The sequence below is a fragment of the Bombina bombina genome, chromosome 2 (assembly GCF_027579735.1).
Source record: "Bombina bombina isolate aBomBom1 chromosome 2, aBomBom1.pri, whole genome shotgun sequence".
NCBI lineage: Eukaryota > Metazoa > Chordata > Amphibia > Anura > Bombinatoridae > Bombina > Bombina bombina.
Window position 1 is genome coordinate 13,267,916 of NC_069500.1, and position 18,423 is coordinate 13,286,338.

The window sequence follows — 18,423 nt, forward strand, 5'->3', positions numbered from 1 at the left end:
TATTAACCCCTAAACCTAAGTCTAACCCTAACCCTAACACCCCTTAACTTAAATATAATTTAAATCTAAATAAATATTCTATCATTAACTAAATTATTCCTATTTAAAACTAAATACTTACCTATAAAATAAACCCTAAGCTAGCTACAATATAACTAATAGTTACATTGTATCTAGCTTAGGGTTTATTTTTATTCTACAGGCAAGTTTGTATTTATTTTAACTAGGTGCAATAGTTATTAAATAGTTATTAACTATTTAATAACTACCTAGCTAAAATAAATACAAAAGTACCTGTAAAATAAATCCTAACCTAAGTTACAATAACACCTAACACTACACTATAATTAAATAAATTAACTAAATTAAATACAATTAATTACAATTAAAAAAATTAGCTAAAGTACAAAAACCCCACTAAATTTCAGAAAATAATAAACAAATTACAAGAATTTTAAACTAATTACACCTAATCTAATCCCCCTAACAAAATAAAAAAGCCCTACCCTACACTAAATTACAATTAGAGTAGGGTTGGTTGTGTGGGTGGTGGGTTTTAATGTTGGGGGGTGGGATTTGTATTTTTTTTTACAGGTAAAAGAGCTGATTACTTTGGGGCAATGCCCCGCAAAAGGACCTTTTAAAGGGACATTAAACCCCAAAAAATTATTTCATGATTCAGATAGAGTATACAATTTTAAACAACATTCACATTTACTTCTATTATCTAATTTGCTTTATTCTTTAGATATTGTTTGTTGAGTAAATAGAAATAGACATTGGGGAGCCAATCACACGAGACATCTATGTGCAGCGACCAATCAGCAGCTACTGAGCCTATCTAGATATGCTTTTTCAGCAAATAATTTCAAGAGAATGAAGCAAAATAGATAATAGAAGTAAATTAGGAAGTTGTTTAAAATTGCATGCTCTGAAATTGTATGTTCTCGGTTCTGGAGGAGGAGCTCAGGTGTGTGGCCAGGTGAATCACCTGTGCAGCTTTACCTCCATCACAAGCCTTGGCGGTTTCTTCGCGCTCAAACCCTCTGTCCTAGGGTGGCTTACTTAGCTAATTCCACCGCTTCCAGAACCGTACAGTGCCTCTCCAAAGCACTGGACTGCATACTGCAGCAGTTATGGGACTTATCCTTTTCTTCCAAATACTGCCTTATTAAAAGGATAATTTCTAGAGGACATTGCCGTCTTTCCTGTACGCTGAGCCTTTCTCATCTAACCAGAGGTTGTGTCCCAAGGTGGTCTATTACACCGAAGTTTCACCGGCTGTCTTCCTTGCCAGGTGTACTACAGAACTACCGATTCGACTACGATCCTACCCGCTTAGGAGAGAGACCCTCTCATTCCGTCTTCCTGCATCTGACACGGCGCCGGGAGGTCCTGCTCAGGCAAGACGCCGCTGTGGATTTTCATCGGAAGCGTTGAGGGGTAAGAGAGGCTCCGAGCTCTGCACTTCTTTTCCCGGTTGTAGTCCCCTCCCACCGGTGCTGCGTGAGGGGACTCGACCGTTGCTCGCCTCTAGGAGCCTCACCCAGACGTCAGGCCCGAGTGCCTTCGCTACAACCTTGCTTCCTGGGCAGCCCTGACAGCTGACCAGCGTCTTCTATTCCCCAGCCGACCCGACTAGGCGCCCCTCTCCCACCGGTGCTGCGTGAGAGGGGTTGCTCCAGAAATCGGGTCTCTCTCGCCCACGGTCACTCACAGCTCCAGCTGGTAATATTGTTGATTTTTCTTTTCACTGGTAACTGACTCTTCTTGTCCCTATTAAATAACTATATTATCTACACAAAGTCAAAAACTGGCAAAGGGAGACAAGGAGATACAGAATCAAGCGATTAATAACTCACCTATTAATTTGACCCTTGGGTAACTTAGTTCTCAATCACTGGGGAAAGTTATATCCCTCTGGTTAAAATACTAAGGTATTGGACAACTCCCTTGTCTAATGAGTAGCTTCTTCCCATGCCTCTGGTTCAGATTATTTAAATCCACTAAAAAGGAAATGACTGTTTCAATGCAAACTCTGCCTTTGAAGTACAGGGCTCATGTATGGGTCTCATCGTTATAAGAACTGTCCTCACTAAGAAGGCCGCAAGTACACTAACTCTTGTATATTCTGTGTTAGCTAGTTCACAGAGAAAAAGGTTAAAATTTCATCTGCAGATGGTTAACTTTAACATGCTTACTTATTCAGTTTGATGCTGCAGAAAGAAGAGGAGAAAACCCACTGTTAAAATCTGCCTATACACTATATATTGCTAACTATTACACCCTTTCTCCCAAAAATGTATTGCTGTATGTACTTGTATCAAGCTAAGGTTATACTCTGCTGTTTTTTTTTTGCACAATTGCTGTAATCTTAAACTCTAGCCGTATCATCTCAAGGCCTATATTTAAATCTCCCTTTTGGTAGTCACAGTTAAGGACGATTTATTTCACTTATTTAAATTAAACAAAACAGACTATTCCTTAAGTACTGTAATTATTAAAGGTAGCTTCTACCATACATAAATTCCTAACATATAGCATATCTTTTGCTTTTTCCCTGTGATAAAATATTAAGGCTACATAGCATAACATTACAGACAAATCTGTTGCCTTAATTTAAAAGAGGGGAGAAAAGAAAAAGAAGGGGAAGAAAAGGGGAGGGAGGAAAGGGAGATGGGAGATTATTAGGAAAACTAGAGATAATAGAAGAATATTTCACCGCTATCATTATATCTGCATTAAAAGTAGATTACCCTGTTGAACTACTTCAATTTCTTCCTCGTATACCTGCCTCAAATAGTCCAGAAGTTATAAGCGTACTATTAATCTGCCCCTGATCAAGTACTGATATAAGCAGACCCTACTAAAGCCTAGGCTAAAATAGCCTCTTGTAATCTATAGAACATATTGGTAGAAGACACTCAGCCAAACCGTAACTGTCGAATAAACTAACAAATTTAATCTTCATAAAAAGAGGGGGAAACCTCTTTTATTTTTATCTTGTTAAGAACCCCACTGTTCTTTCTGACATATATCACAGAAGCTTGAGAAATTTTTTTGCACTTTAATATGCGGACTGTTATCAAGTCCACACATTGGAATCCACAGTAAATCCTCAAGTATCTCAAACCCTCACTTGGTCTCTATCTTTCTTTCTCTCTCTGTTTATCACATTTTTTTTTTCACCCTCAATATTTTTCTAGACACACACACGTAGAAACTTGATAATTTTAACACACCCTAACAGACTCTATTAGAGCAATTCAAGGGTAGCTCAAGCACATAGTAGTTTACAATTTCACTGTTTTGTGAAACACTTTTTCTTTTTTTCACGGCCTAATTCTCTCTGACTGCCTTATTTATTTTTTTCTCTCACCATCACACCCACACTTTCCCATTTTCCCGGTTCCAACCCCCCCGGGACCTTACATTCTCACTCCCCCCCTGATTTTTTTGTGATTTTTTTTTTTTTTTTTCTCCTTCCTTCACTTGCAAGCGCTAGATTTAGCGCTCTTCCCTTCACGATCACACACACCCACATAGCACATGGACAAATTTTTTTCCACTTCATCCAAAACACTTTCCCCAAATATGGCAGCCAGGCAAAGGGATAAGAAATCCAAGAACACTCAAGAACTCGCTACTGAGACACTACCTATCTCACCTCACAGGGTACCTATTCCTGAATCCACTACCTTACAGACCCTGGTCGCAAGTATTTCAGACGCCTTAGCACCTAAATTTGAGGCCCTCAGGGCAGAGATTAAACAAGACATTGTGTCATTATCTCAAGAGATTAGACAATTCTCTACTAGAATTCAGGACATAGAACAACGAATATCAGATCTAGATGATCTAACAACAGTACTTAGCTCAAAAATTAAGACCTCAAGTAATAACATGCAAAAAATTTATGACAGACTGGAGGATTTAGAAAATCGCTCCAGAAGAAATAACATACGAATAATAGGCCTTCCAGAGGACAAGCAATATGATAACTTAAGTCTTTTTATATCAGACAAACTTACCAAAGCTTTAAAAATTCCCTCAACTTATCCTCCAATTATAGTGGAAAGAGCACACAGAGTAGGTAATGTCCGCTTAGATAATAAAAATTGTACGCGTCCGAGACCTATTATAGTGAAATTACTTAATTTCCAGGACAGGAATACGATACTACAACACTACCGCAAAAACCAGCCTATCCTCATAGACAATGCTACGATCCTGATTTTCCAAGATTTCTCAGCTTATACAGCTTCTAAAAGAAGAGAGCTAGCCCCCATTTGCACTAAGTTCATTCAAAAGGGACATCGTGCTACTATAATATATCCCTTTAAACTTAGAGTTGTAGTGAATAACACAGTACAATTGTTTGAGGATGCTCAAATGGCTGAGAGCTTTTTTAGGATGGTAAATTCTTAATTTAACTTAAAGATGATCTTCATACCGAAGGAAAGGATGAGACCTATGACTAGGGAATCCCCCTGGGTTGGGGGCGATGTGGATGATTGTATGACTGGGTTTTGTTTTGTTTTTTTTTTACTGTTTTTTTTTTTTTTTTTTTCTTTTCACTCTTGCCCTATCTCTATGTTAGTAAATGCCACAAGATATAAACAAACTTAAAATTGTGTCTTGGAATGTCGGAGGCATTTCGACCCCTATTAAACGAAAGGCGATACTCGCCCACTTCCGTAAGGCCCATACAGATATCGGTTTCCTTCAAGAAACCCACTTAAACTTAGAGGAATCTCTAAAATTAAAGGCACAATGGGTCAAGGAAGTTTTTGCAGCACCGAGTGTCGGGAAAAAAAGAGGGGTGGCCATTCTAATTGGGAAAAGAGCAGAAGTGAAGGTTTTGCACTCTGAGGCTGACTCCGGGGGGAGATATATTCTGCTGAAACTTAAGATCGCTCAAGCAATCTATACACTTTGTAATGTATATGGCCCAAATAATTCTGACCCAGAGTTCTGGAATCTAATGCAATCAAAACTTTTGCTGCTTAATGAAGGTCATCTAATTTTGGGGGGTGACTTTAATATGGCACCACAATGCCCTTTGGATAGACTTAGGAATAAGGTTAAACATTTAAAGCAGAAAAAAGATAACTTAGACTCTAAAATACTTAAGAAAATTCAACATAATCTTGCAATTCGAGATATTTGGAGAGTCCAAAACCCGGATGTCCAGAACTTTACCTGCCTCTCTAAAGCCCATAAAACCCTCTCTAGAATCGATCTTTTCCTAATTGACGAACGCCTACCTATAACAAAAGTCAAAGCAGAAATAATGCCAATTCTTTTGTCTGACCACGGTCCTATCTTCCTTGAATTATACCTTGACCAGCCCAGGCCTAAAATGTTGCGTTTCTTCTTTCCTTACCATCTTAACACAGACTCTAAATTTAAAAAATGGATGAGAAACAGGTTCTCTGAATACGCTAATTTTAACAAAGACTATGTGCAGCGCCCAGAAATATTCTGGGAGGCTGCAAAGGCAGTGCTCCGAGGGGAAATTACGGCCTATGCTGCTATGATATCTAAAAAGGTTAAGCTGAGAGAAATGGAAATGTGCAACTCTTTGGTCAACTCATATAATCACTTCCTACTTGAAAAAAACCCCCTAAGTTGGGCGAAGTATATCCGCGCTAAAAATATTAGAGATACTTTTTTACTGACCCAAGAAACCCATAGAGAACTTAGATTTCAAGCTAAACTATACAGATTTGGTAATAAATCCGGAAAAATGCTAGCTAGATTAGTTAAAAATGAAGGAAATAAACCAATGATAGAAAGACTTGTACATAATCGAAAGCAGCTATTGAAACCTGAAGAAATATCTAATTTATTCATAGAATATTTCCGATACATATACACTTGTAAAGGATATGATGATGCGAATGCCTCAGAGTTCTGGAGCAAAATCATCTCTCCAATAATTTCGGCTGATGACATAACCAGCCTTAATTCCGCGATCTCAAAAGAAGAGATAGAGAAAGTAATTTTTGATCTCTCTCTCAATAAAGCGGCGGGCCCGGATGGACTCCCGAATGAAATCTACAAAATTTTATCGTCTGAAATAACACCTTACTTGAGCAATCTCTTCAATGATATCTATCTCAATGGCAAATCGGTCTCACCCTCCTTCTCTGCGTCATTTACAACCTTGATCTTAAAGGGGGGGAAGGATCCATTGCAAAAAGAGTCATATAGGCCGATTGCTCTATTGAATTCTGATTATAAAATTATGTCCTCCATCTTGGCAAACAGGCTACAGACCATCTTACCCAAAATAATTCATACAGACCAAGCCGGCTTCCTTAATAAGCGAAATTCCGCGGCAAAAATCAGAGAACTTCTTGTCACTCTGGATTATATCCAGAATAGCCCCTCTTTGGAGGCGGGGAGAGAGGACACCCCGGACCTAGCCATTCTATCAATTGATGCAGAAAAGGCGTTTGACTCAGTAGTATTTAATCATATAATAACATCTCTAACAAAGTTTGGGATTAAAGGAAATTTCCCTAGATTTCTTGATAATCTGCACAATCAATCCCAAACAAGATTGATAATAAATGATACTGTTTCGCCCCCAATTGTAATTGAGAGGGGGACGCGACAGGGGTGTCCTCTCTCCCCGCTTCTCTTTGATATAGCAATTGAGCCCCTTGCAATCATGCTAAGGGAATCCCTTAACGGCATAAAAATTCGGAATTATGAGGTAAAGATCGGTTTATATGCCGACGATCTTTTAATCTATCTTTCTAACACAAAGTTTAATATACCAATCCTTCTTCAAATAACTGACCACTTCAGCTCCTTTTCGGGATACAAAGTGAATAAATCAAAATCTGAGATCTGTTGGCTGAGGAGAAATAATAATTCCATCACAAATACCCCATTTAAAGAGGTCTCTGAATCTTTTAAGTATCTTGGGATTCATATACCGATCAATTTTAAAGACCTTTATAAACTAAACATACTTCCTATATTAACTAACATCAAAGAGAAACTAAAGGATTGGCAGCATCTACCGTTATCTATTTCTGGGCGATCAGAACTGTTTAAAATGATTCTCCTCCCTAAGCTTCTTTATATCTTGCAAAATGTTCCACTAATCCTGCTAGAAAAAGACATCCGCTCAACTAACTCTGCACTCATACAATTTATATGGCAAGGGAAAAGATCCAAGATATCTTTTACCAAACTCACTGCACCAAGGGAGTTTGGAGGCATAGCAGTACCAAATATCAGATTGTACAATCTTAGTTTTCTTGCACGCATAACCACGGACTGGATTTTCACTAAAGACTATGTTCTCAATAATGAATTGGAACGTAATGTTTGTGAACCATATCTCCCATTGGCCTTGATCCATTGTTTGCCAAAGAAACTCCCAGAAAAAATCAAAAGATTTAAAACTATATATAATCCTATAAAAGCGTGGTGGAAAGTAATTAAACTCTTGGCAATAAATGGTACTGCCTCAAATTACCTTCCTCTGATAGGAAATCCACAATTTCAAGCAGGCATAAACTCAGAGGTTTTCAATCGCTGGCACAACAATGGCCTGGCAAAGATCTCCTCTCTGATAGATAGTGAAAGAAAATGCATTAAGACTTTTGAAGAACTGAAGACCGAATTCAACCTCGTTAACAAAGATTTTTTTGCATATCTGCAAATAAGACACTTCATAGCTGAATTAGTTAAGGAGGCCGACTGGCACTGGGCGTTTGGAAAGCTGGAAAATTGGCTAAGCCTTGTCAAAATCGGCCTCATGTCTATCTCACCGTGTTATCACTTACTCAGTGCCAGCAAGGCCACCCCTACTCTAGATGGGCTGGCAACGGCATGGTCCTCTCTAATATCTCAAAGTACTATTGTATCAAAAACTATCCAGTCATCGATTAATAAAGTGGCATCTACCACTATCTCGGCTACTTGGCGTGAGGCGCATCTTAGGCTCCTTCACGGGGCTTATTTCACCCCGGAGAGAGGTCTTAGAGTGCATAACCAACAATTCAATAAATGCCCCAAATGTTACTACCCAGCAGCAGACTTGACGCATATGTTTTGGCACTGTCCCAAGATTAGAAGATTTTGGAGTAAATTGGAATACTGGCTCAAAAATGTTCTGAAAATCGAAATAACCTCTCTATCATTATATCAAATCATACTATGTTTAAATATTAATAATACCGCTCGGAGTAACGAAAAATTAGTAAATCTTTCTATCTTGGCCTCTAGATACCTGATCTGCAAAAAATGGAAACTGAGAACTGTGCCAACTATAGCTGAAGTTAAGAATTATCTAAAGAAACAATGTGTATTAGAACAAAAAGATACAAATATTGATAAAGAACCGGATATAAGAAAATTCTTTAACAAATGGGCAGCTTTTATAAAAACATTTCAAGAAACGGAAATTGATTATTTGATTTTTCCATTTAAAAACTCAGAAATAGTTCTTCTTGGCATCTGGTAACTGGAGATAAGGGTTGGATATCCTCTCCCCTCCCCCCTTTTCTTTTCTCTTTTTTTTTTTTTTTTTCTTGCTTTTTTCTACAAGTGACGTCCTGTGTGAATGTGTGTTACATGTTGTATGGCTTTGGGTTGTCCTTCCAGTGGTGGCCATTGCTTTACCACTAGTCTAGTCCTTGATCATTAATTAACCTAACATTTAAGACTCGGACAAAGAACCCACTACGACACCAGGAAAAATAGGGAAAATTTTAGAGTTTATATAAAAATGACACTGCTCCGAGACTTTAGTCCTTAGGCATCACAAATAGATTCTGCCCCGCCTCGGTTACAGAGGCGGACAATGATCGTTAACTTCTATAATTACATATTCTCTTTTCTCTCACTTCCTTCTCTTCCCCCCCCTTTTTTTTTTTTGTTTTTTTTTGTTTTTTGTTTTTTTGTCTTTTCTCTACGAAGGTTATAATCAAGAAATAGTTAAAACATGAAGTTAAAAACAAGGGAAAAACCCTGCAGAGTATACAATTTAATTTTAGAGAAACCGGGTCAATACTGATAAATATTTTTGTTCTCAACTTCAAATTTCTGTTTTCTCTGCTATCAGTTATGGGCCCTGCGTGGCGCCAAATTTATTTTACTGTTATTCTTTGTATGCTCTGCTGGTTATAAATAAAAGTTGTAAAAAAAAAAAAAAAAATTGCATGCTCTGAATCATGAAAGAAAATGTTTTGGTTTAATGTTCCTTTAAGGGCTATTTGTAATTTAGTGTAGGGTAGGGCTTTTTTTTATTTTGGGGGGGGGGGGGGGGCTTTTTTATTTTGGAAGGGGATTAGATTAGGTGTAATTAGTTTACAAATCTTGTAATTTGTTTATTATTTTCTGTAATTTAGTGGGGGGGTTTTGTACTTTAGCTAATTTTATTTAATTTGTTTAATTGTATTTAATTTAGTGAATTCATTTAATTATAGTGTAGTGTTAGGTGTTAGTGTAACTTAGGTTAGGTTTTATTTTACATGTACTTTTGTATTTATTTTAGCTAGGTAGTTATTAAATAGTTAATAACTATTTAATAACTATTGCACCTAGTTAAAATAAATACAAACTTGCCTGTAAAATAAAAATAAACCCTAAGCTAGATAAAATGTAACTATTAGTTATATTGTAGCTAGCTTAGGGTTTATTTTATAGGTAAGTATTTAGTTTTAAATAGGAATCATTTGTTTAATGATAGGAATATTTATTTAGCTTTATTTAAATTATATTTAAGTTAGGGGGTGTTAGGGTTAGACTTAGGTTTAGGGGTTAATACATTTAATATAGTGGCAGCGATTAGGGGTTAATAATAATAAACTAATGTTTGCGAGCAGGAGTGCGGCGGTTTAGGGGTTAATATGTTTATTATAGTGGCGGCGATGTTGGGGGCGGCAGATTAGGGGTTAATAAGTGTAGGTAGGTTGCGATGACATTGGGGGCGGCAGATTAGGGGTTCATAAAGATAATGTAGGTGGCGGCGATGTTCGGAGTGGCAGATCAGGGGTTAATAATTTTATTTTAGTGTTTGCGATGCGGGAGGGCCTCGGTTTAAGGGTTAATGGGTAGTTTATGGGTGTTAGTTTACTTTTTAGCACTTTAGTTATGAGTTTTATGCTACAGCATTGTACATAAAACTCATAGCTACTGACTTTCAGTTTACGGTATTGATCTTGAATAGTGATGTCGCGAATAGTTCGCCGGCGAATAGTTCCCGGCAAACATAGAATGTTCGCGTTCGCCACTGCGGGCGAACATATGCGATGTTCGATCCGCCCCCTATTCGTCATCATTGAGTAAACTTTGACCCTGTATCTCACAGTCTGCAGAAACATTCCAGCCAATCAGCAGCAGACCCTCCCTCCCAGACCCTCCCAGCTCCTGAACAGCAGCCATTTTAGATTCATTCAGAAGCTGCATTGTTAGTAAAAAAGGAGGGACAGTGTAGCTGCTGGTGATTTAATAGGGAAATTGATAGCTAGGCTAGTGTATTCAGTGTCCACTACAGTCCTGAAGGACTAATCTGGTCTCTACTGTAAGCACAGCACCCCAAAAAGCCCTTTTTAGGTCTAGAACATCATTTTTTATTTTTTATTTTTTTCCTGTGTAATCTAATTGCAGTTGCCTGCCTGCCAAGCCACTTGCCCAGTGCCACCACTCATATCTGGTGTAACAGTAGTGTACATTTAAAAAAAAAAAACTTTTTTGACTGTGAAACATCAGTCTGCTTGTGTAATCTAATTGCAGTTGCCTGCCTGCCAGCGTGTGTGCCAGGCCCACTTGCCCAGTGCCACACAACTCATATCTGGTGTAACAGTAGTGTAAATTAAAAAAAAAAAACTTTTTTGACTGTGAAACATCAGTCTGATAGTGTAATCGAATTGCAGTTGCCTGCCTGCCAGCGTGTGTGCCAGACCCACTTGCCCAGTGCCACACCACTCATATCTGGTGTAACAGTAGTGTAAATTTAAAAAAAAAAAACTACTTTATTGACTGTGAAACATCAGTCTGCTAATGTAATCTAATTGCAGTTGCCTGCCTGCCAGCGTGTGTGCCAGACCCACTTGCCCAGTGCCACACCACTCATATCTGGTGTAACAGTAGTGTAAATTAAAAAAAAAAAAAACATTTTTTGACTGTGAAACATCAGTCTGCTATTGTAATCTAATTGTAGTTGCCTGCCTGCCTGCCAGCGTGTGTGCCAGGCCCACTTGCCCAGTGCCATCACTCATATCTGGTGTAACAGTAGTGTAAATTTAAAAAAACTAACTTTTTTTGACTGTGAAACATCAGTCTGCTAGTGTAATCTAATTGCAGTTGCCTGCCTTACAGAGTGTGTGCCAGACCCACTTGCCCAGTACCACACCACTCATATCTGGTGTAACTGTAGTGTAAATTTAAAAAAAAAAAAAACTTTTTTGACTGTGAAACATCAGTCTGCTAGTGTAATCTAATTGCAGTTGCCTGCCTGCCAGCGTGTGTGCCAGACCCACTTGCCCAGTGCCACCACTCATATCTGGTGTAACAGTAGTGTAAATTTAAAAAAAAAAAAACTTTTTTGACTGTGAAACATCAGTCTGCTAGTGTAATCTAATTGCAGTTGCCTGCCTGCCTGCCAGCGTGTGTGCCAGACTCACTTGCCCAGTGCCACACCACTCATATCTGGTGTAACAGTAGTGTAAATTTAAAAAAAAAACTTTTTTGACTGTGAAACATCAGTCTGCTAGTGTAATCTAATTGCAGTTGCCTGCCTGCCAGCGTGTGTGCCAGACCCACTTGCCTAGTGCCCCACCACTCATATCTGGTGTAACAGTAGTGTAAATTTAAAAAAAATAAAACTTTTTTGACTGTGAAACATCAGTCTGCTTGTGTAATCTAATTGCAGTTGCCTGCCTGCCAGGGTGTGTGCCAGGCTCACAGCGTATACTGTGCCCACTTGCCCAGTGTCCCCACTCATATCTGGTGTAACAGTAGTGTAAATTTAAAAAAAAAAATTTTTGACTGTGAAACATCAGTCTGCTTGTGTAATCTAATTGCAGTTGCCGGCCTGCCAGCGTGTGTGCCAGACCCACTTGCCCAGTGCCCCTACTCATATCTGGTGAAACAGTAGTGTAAATTTTAAAAAAAAAACTTTTTGACTGTGAAACATCAGTCTGCTAGTGTAATCTAATTGCAGTTGCCTGCCTGCCAGCGTGTGTGCCAGACCCACTTGCCTAGTGCCCCACCACTCATATCTGGTGTAACAGTAGTGTAAATTTAAAAAAATAAAACTTTTTTGACTGTGAAACATCAGTCTGCTTGTATAATCTAATTGCAGTTGCCTGCCTGCCAGGGTGTGTGCCAGGCTCACAGCGTATACTGTGCCCACTTGCCCAGTGTCCCCACTCATATCTGGTGTAACAGTAGTGTAAATTTAAAAAAAAAACTTTTTGACTGTGAAACATCAGTCTGCTTGTGTAATCTAATTGCAGTTGCCGGCCTGCCAGCGTGTGTGCCAGACCCACTTGCCCAGTGCCCCCACTCATATCTGGTGAAACAGTAGTGTAAATTTAAAAAAAAAAAAAAATTTTGACTGTGAAACATCAGTCTGCTTGTGTAATCTAATTGTAGTTGCCTGCCTGCCAGCGTGTGTGCCAGGCCCACTTGCCCAGTGCCACCACTCATATCTGGTGTAACAGTAGTGTAAATTTAAAAAAACAACAACTTTTTTGACTGTGAAACATCAGTCTGCTTGTGTAATCTAATTGTAGTTGCCTGCCTGCCAGCGTGTGTGCCAGGCCCACTTGCCCAGTGCCACCACTCATATCTGGTGTAACAGTAGTGTAAATTAAAAAAAAAAAAAACTTTTTTGACTTTGAAACATCAGTCTGCTAGTGTAATCTAATTGCAGTTGCCTGCCTGCCTGCCAGCGTGTGTGCCAAGCCCACTTGCCCAGTGCCACCACTCATATCTGGTGTAACAGTAGTGTAAATTAAAAAAAACAAAACTTTTTTGACTTTGAAACATCAGTCTGCTAGTGTAATCTAATTGCAGTTGCCTGCCTGCCAGCGTGTGTGCCAGGCCCACTTGCCCAGTGCCACCACTCATATCTGGTGTAACAGTAGTGACAAAAAAAAAAAATTCAACTGTGAAACATCAGTCTGCTAGTGTAATCTAATTGCAGTTGCCTGCCTGCCTGCCAGCGTGTGTGCCAGGCTCACAGCGTATACTGTGCCCACTTGCTCAGTGCCCCCACTTATATCTAATGTTACAGTAGTGTAAATTAAAAAAACTTTTTTGACTGTGAAACATCAGTCTGCTTGTGTAATCTAATTGCAGTTGCCTGCCTGCCAGCGTGTGTGCCAGGCTCACAGCGTATACTGTGCCCACTTGCCCAGTGCCACCACTCATATCTTGTTTAATAGTAGTGTAAGTGTACATTTAAAAACAAAAAAAACTTTTTGGACTGAGTCTGTGAAACATCAGTCTGCTTTTTTGTTTCAGGCTCACAGCTTATACTGGGCCCACTTGCCCAGTGCCACCACTCATATCTTGTTTAATAGTAGTGTAAGTGTACATTTAAAAAAATAAAAACTTTTTGGACTGTGAAACATCAGTCTGCTTTTTTGTCTCAGGCTTACAGCGTATACTGTGCCCACTTGCCCAGTGCCACCACTCATAAGTGGTGCCTTCTGTTTAGGTTCCCTGTCTTGTCCCTCCCTTTTCATCCGTGTACTATAGCTTTGGTATTGTATCTCACAAGTAAGGATGAAATCTGTGGACTCATCGTATCTTAAAAAAGAAAAGAAAATTTATGCTTACCTGATAAATTTGTTTCTTTTTGGATATGATGAGTCCACAGCCTGCCCTGTTCTAAATGAGACAGGTTATTACATTTTTGTTAAACTTCAGACACCTCTGCACCTTGGCTTTTCCTTTCTCTTCCTAACTTCGGTCGAATTACTGGAGTGGGAGGGAAGGGAGGAGCTATATATACAGCTCTGATGTGGTGCTCTTTGCCTCCTCCTGCTGACCAGGAGGCGATATCCCACAATTAAGGATGAAATCCGTGGACTCATCGTATCCAAAAAGAAACAAATTTATCAGGTAAGCATAAATTTTCTTTTTTACTTCTTGATCTCTGGAGTTTATAAAAAAAACTCCTCTCTAATTATTTGTATAATCATTTTGTCGTAGTGCTCTTAGAAACAAAATAATGAGTTTTTGTTTTTTGTGTGGGACTGCCATATTCAATAATATGTTGTTATACCAACACCTCAGGATCAAGATTTAACGATATACTGATAGAAATACCTGATTTGTCAAATATAAAAAGAGCACTGTATTTGTATGTTATATCTAGTATCAGTCTACTGCTTTTTTTCATTTGTATAGCTTGATATTTGCTAATGTGCTCCAGGGTTTAAATACATAATTCATTATTAATTTAGCATATTTTGACATTGGTGGAAACATTAGAACTTTAGTGCCATTGAGTTGATTTAGACTGTTGTTAGGAAGTTGCAATAGTAATACTTACAATTCATTAAAATTATGTTCTAGCTACGCTCAAATAGACCATTTTATAAAGAGAATTGGGTCTGTTTCAACAAGTTTAGTTTGCTGTTTTTTTCTTTTCCCCTTTCTCTTGTTGAATTCTTTTATGTGTGATACACACTCTCTAGTCCCAGATATCCCAAGACACAAGGGGGGTATATAAAAAAATAATATATATATATATATATATATATACATACATACATATATACTCTACACTCAGGGGCCTATTTATCATGCCCTGTGTTTTTGGTGAGCCTTCAAAAAGACCGCTGCTCCATAACCTGTCCGCCTGCTCTGAGGCAGCGGACAGACGGACAGACATCGCCGGAAATCAACCCGATCCAATACGATCGGGTTGATTGGCACCCACTGCTAGCGGCCGATTGGCCGCAAATCTGCAGGGGGCGGTATTGCACCAGCAGTTCACCAGAACTGCTGGTGCAATGATAAATGCTGAGAGCGTATGCTGTTGGCATTTATCGATGTGCAGCGAACATGATCTGCAATATCGGATTATGTCCGCTCGCATCATTATAAATAGGCCCCTCATTGTTTTTTCAGACACCAATATCTATTTTCCTTGTGCGCACTGTTTGTAGGACAGATTTGTCCTTTTTCTTTGTGTTTTTTTTATTATATTCACAGTATATTGTTTATACACTTTGTTCAATGGAAGATTTGTCACCCAGATGAGACAGAATTCACCCATAATGCCTGTCGAATCAAAAGATAAAAAATCCAAAGTAACAGATGTTAGTACAGATTCTATTTTTGAACAATGCCACACACAGGTGACACCCAAACTTTAATAATGCAACTGAGCCAACACTTTACTCCTCAATTTGACATAATTAAAATAGATCTAATATATAATTCCGCAAATCTAGATTCCCTTTCAGTAGAAGTTAAACAATTTACGACTAGAATGTTAGAAGCGGAGAATAGGATCTCTGACTTAGAAGACCATGTAAACACACAAGAAAATACGATCTTAAAACAAGAATCTAAAATTCAAAATGTACTACTCAGCCTGGAGGATCTGGAAGACTGCTTCAGACGTAATAATCTCAGAATAGTAGGTCTCCCAGAAACACTTGAATATGAAAATTTACTAAACTTTACCTCCACGTTATTACCTCAAGCGTTAGGATTTACACATAAACAAATACCTGTAGCTATTGAAAGGGCTCATAGAGTAGGTCCCAGGAAGTTTAACTAAGATGGCACATTAAGAAGCAGAAAGTGTATTAGTAAACTACTTAGATTCCAAGATAAACTTGAAATGCTTAGACTTTTTAAAAAAATTAACACATTCACTATAGCGAATAAAAAAATACTTTTATTCCAAGATTTCTCAAATTAGACAGTTCTTAAGAGAAAAAATATGGCCCCTTTCTATACTCAAATGATTAACAAAGGACTTAATGCACCTATGTTATATCCGACCAAAATAATAGTAGAAAAAATGGTAATAGGATTTCTCTGAATACTATAGCAGAAGCCAGAGATTTTATTGCCGATAATTAATATACCAACATGTCAGAAGTACACTCTTTTAGGCTCTTGTTGCAATAACATAATTTATGCTTACCTGATAAATGTATTTCTCTTGTGGTGTATCCAGTCCAAGGATCATCCATTATTGTGGGATATTCTCCTTCTCAACAGGAAGCTGCAAGAGGATCACCCACAGCAGAGCTGACTATATAGCTCCTCGCCTAACTGCCACCTCCTGTCATTCGACCGAAGACAAACAAGAGAAAGGAGAAACCATAGGGTGCAGTGGTGACTGTAGTTTAAAATAAAAAATACCTGCCTTAAAATGACAGGGCGGGCCGTGGACTGGATACACCACAAGAGAAATAAATTTATCAGGTAAGCATAAATTATGTTTTCCCTTGTAAGGTGTATCCAGTCCACGGATCATCCATTACTTGTGGGATACCAATACCAAAGCTAAAGTACACGGATGAAGGGAGGGACAAGGCAGGAACTTAAACAGAAGGTACCACTGCCTGTAAAACCTTTCTCCCAAAAATAGCCTCCGAAGAAGCAAAAGTATCAAATTTATAAAACTTTGAAAAAGTATGAAGCGAAGACCAAGTCGCCGCCTTGCAAATCTGTTCAACAGAAGCCTCATTTTTAAAAGCCCATGTGGAAGCCACAGCTCTAGTAGAATGAGCTGTAATCCTTTCAGGAGGCTGCTGGCCAGCAGTCTCATAAGCTAAGCGTATTATACTTCTTAGCCAAAACGAAAGAGAAGTTGCCGAAGCCTTTTGGCCTCTCCTCTGTCCAGAGTAGACAACAAACAAAGCAGATGTTTGACGAAAATCTTTAGTAGCTTGTAAATAAAACTTTAAAGCACGAACCACGTCAAGATTGTGTAAAAGACGTTCCTTCTTTGAAGAAGGCTTAGGACACAATGACGGAACAACAATCTCCTGATTGATATTCTTATTAGATACCACTTTAGGAAGAAACCCAGGTTTGGTACGTAAAACTACCTTATCTGCATGGAAGATCAGATAAGGGGAATCACACTGTAAGGCAGATAACTCTGAAACTCTATGAGCTGAGGAAATAGCTACCAAAAACAGAACTTTCCAAGATAAAAGCTTGATATCTATGGAACGAAGAGGTTCAAACGGAATCCCTTGGAGAACTTTAATAACCAAATTTAAACTCCATGGCGGAGCAACTGGTTTAAACACAGGCTTGATTCTAACTAAAGCCTGACAAAACGCCTGAACGTCTGGACTATCCGCCAGACGCTTGTGCAAAAGAATAGACAGAGCAGAAATCTGTCCCTTTAAGGAACTAGCTGACAATCCCTTTTCTAATCCTTCTTGGAGAAAAGATAATATCCTGGGAATCCTGACTTTACTCCATGAGTAACCCTTGGATTCACACCAATAAAGATATTTACGCCATATCTTATGATAGATTTTCCTGGTGACAGGCTTCCGTGACTGAATTAAGGTATCAATGACTGACTCGGAGAAGCCACGCTTTGATAAAATCAAGCGTTCAATCTCCAGGCAGTCAGTCTCAGAGAAATTAGATTTGGATGGTTGAAAGGACCCTGAAGTAGAAGGTCCTGTCTCAGAGGCAGAGTCCATGGTGGAAGAGATGACATGTCCACTAGATCTGCATACCAAGTCCTGCGTGGCCACGCAGGCGCTATCAAAATCACTGATGCTCTCTCCTGCTTGATTTTGGCAATCAGACGAGGGAGCAGAGGAAACGGTGGAAACACATAAGCCAGGTTGAAGGACCAAGGCGCTGCTAGAGCATCTATCAGCGTTGCCTTGGGATCCCTGGACCTGGATCCGTAACAAGGAAGTTTGGCGTTCTGGCCAGACGCCATGAGATCCAGTTCTGGTTCGCCCCAACATTTAACCAATTGTACAAACACCTCCGGATGGAGTTCCCACTCCCCCGGATGAAAAGTCTGTCGACTTAGAAAGTCAGCATCCCAGTTCTCTACACCTGGGATATGGATAGCTGATAGGTGGCAAGAGTGAAACTCTGCCCAACGAATTATCTTTGAAACTTCCAACATTGCTAGCGAACTCCTTGTTCCCCCTTGGTGGTTGATGTAAGCCACAGTCTTGATGTTGTCCAACTGAAATCTGATGAACCTCATTGTCGCTAGCTGAGGCCAAGCTTGAAGAACATTGAATATCGCTCTTAATTCCAGAATGTTTATTGGGAGGAGGGTCTCCTCCTGAGTCCACGATCCCTGAGCCTTCAGGGAGTTCCAGACTGCCCCCCAGCCTAGAAGGCTGGCATCTGTCGTTACTATTGTCCAATCTGGCCTGCGAAAGGTCATACCTTTGGACAGATGGACCCCAGATAGCCACCAGAGAA

The 18,423-nt window shown here is 39.2% G+C and overlaps 1 protein-coding gene across 1 annotated transcript in view; it reads right to left on the reverse strand.

The window, feature by feature from the left end:
- Positions 1–18,423, reverse strand: part of LOC128647634 (C-type lectin domain family 12 member B) — a 299,612-nt gene that overhangs the window by 77,090 nt on the left and 204,099 nt on the right. The gene's annotated exons all lie outside the window — the stretch shown is intronic.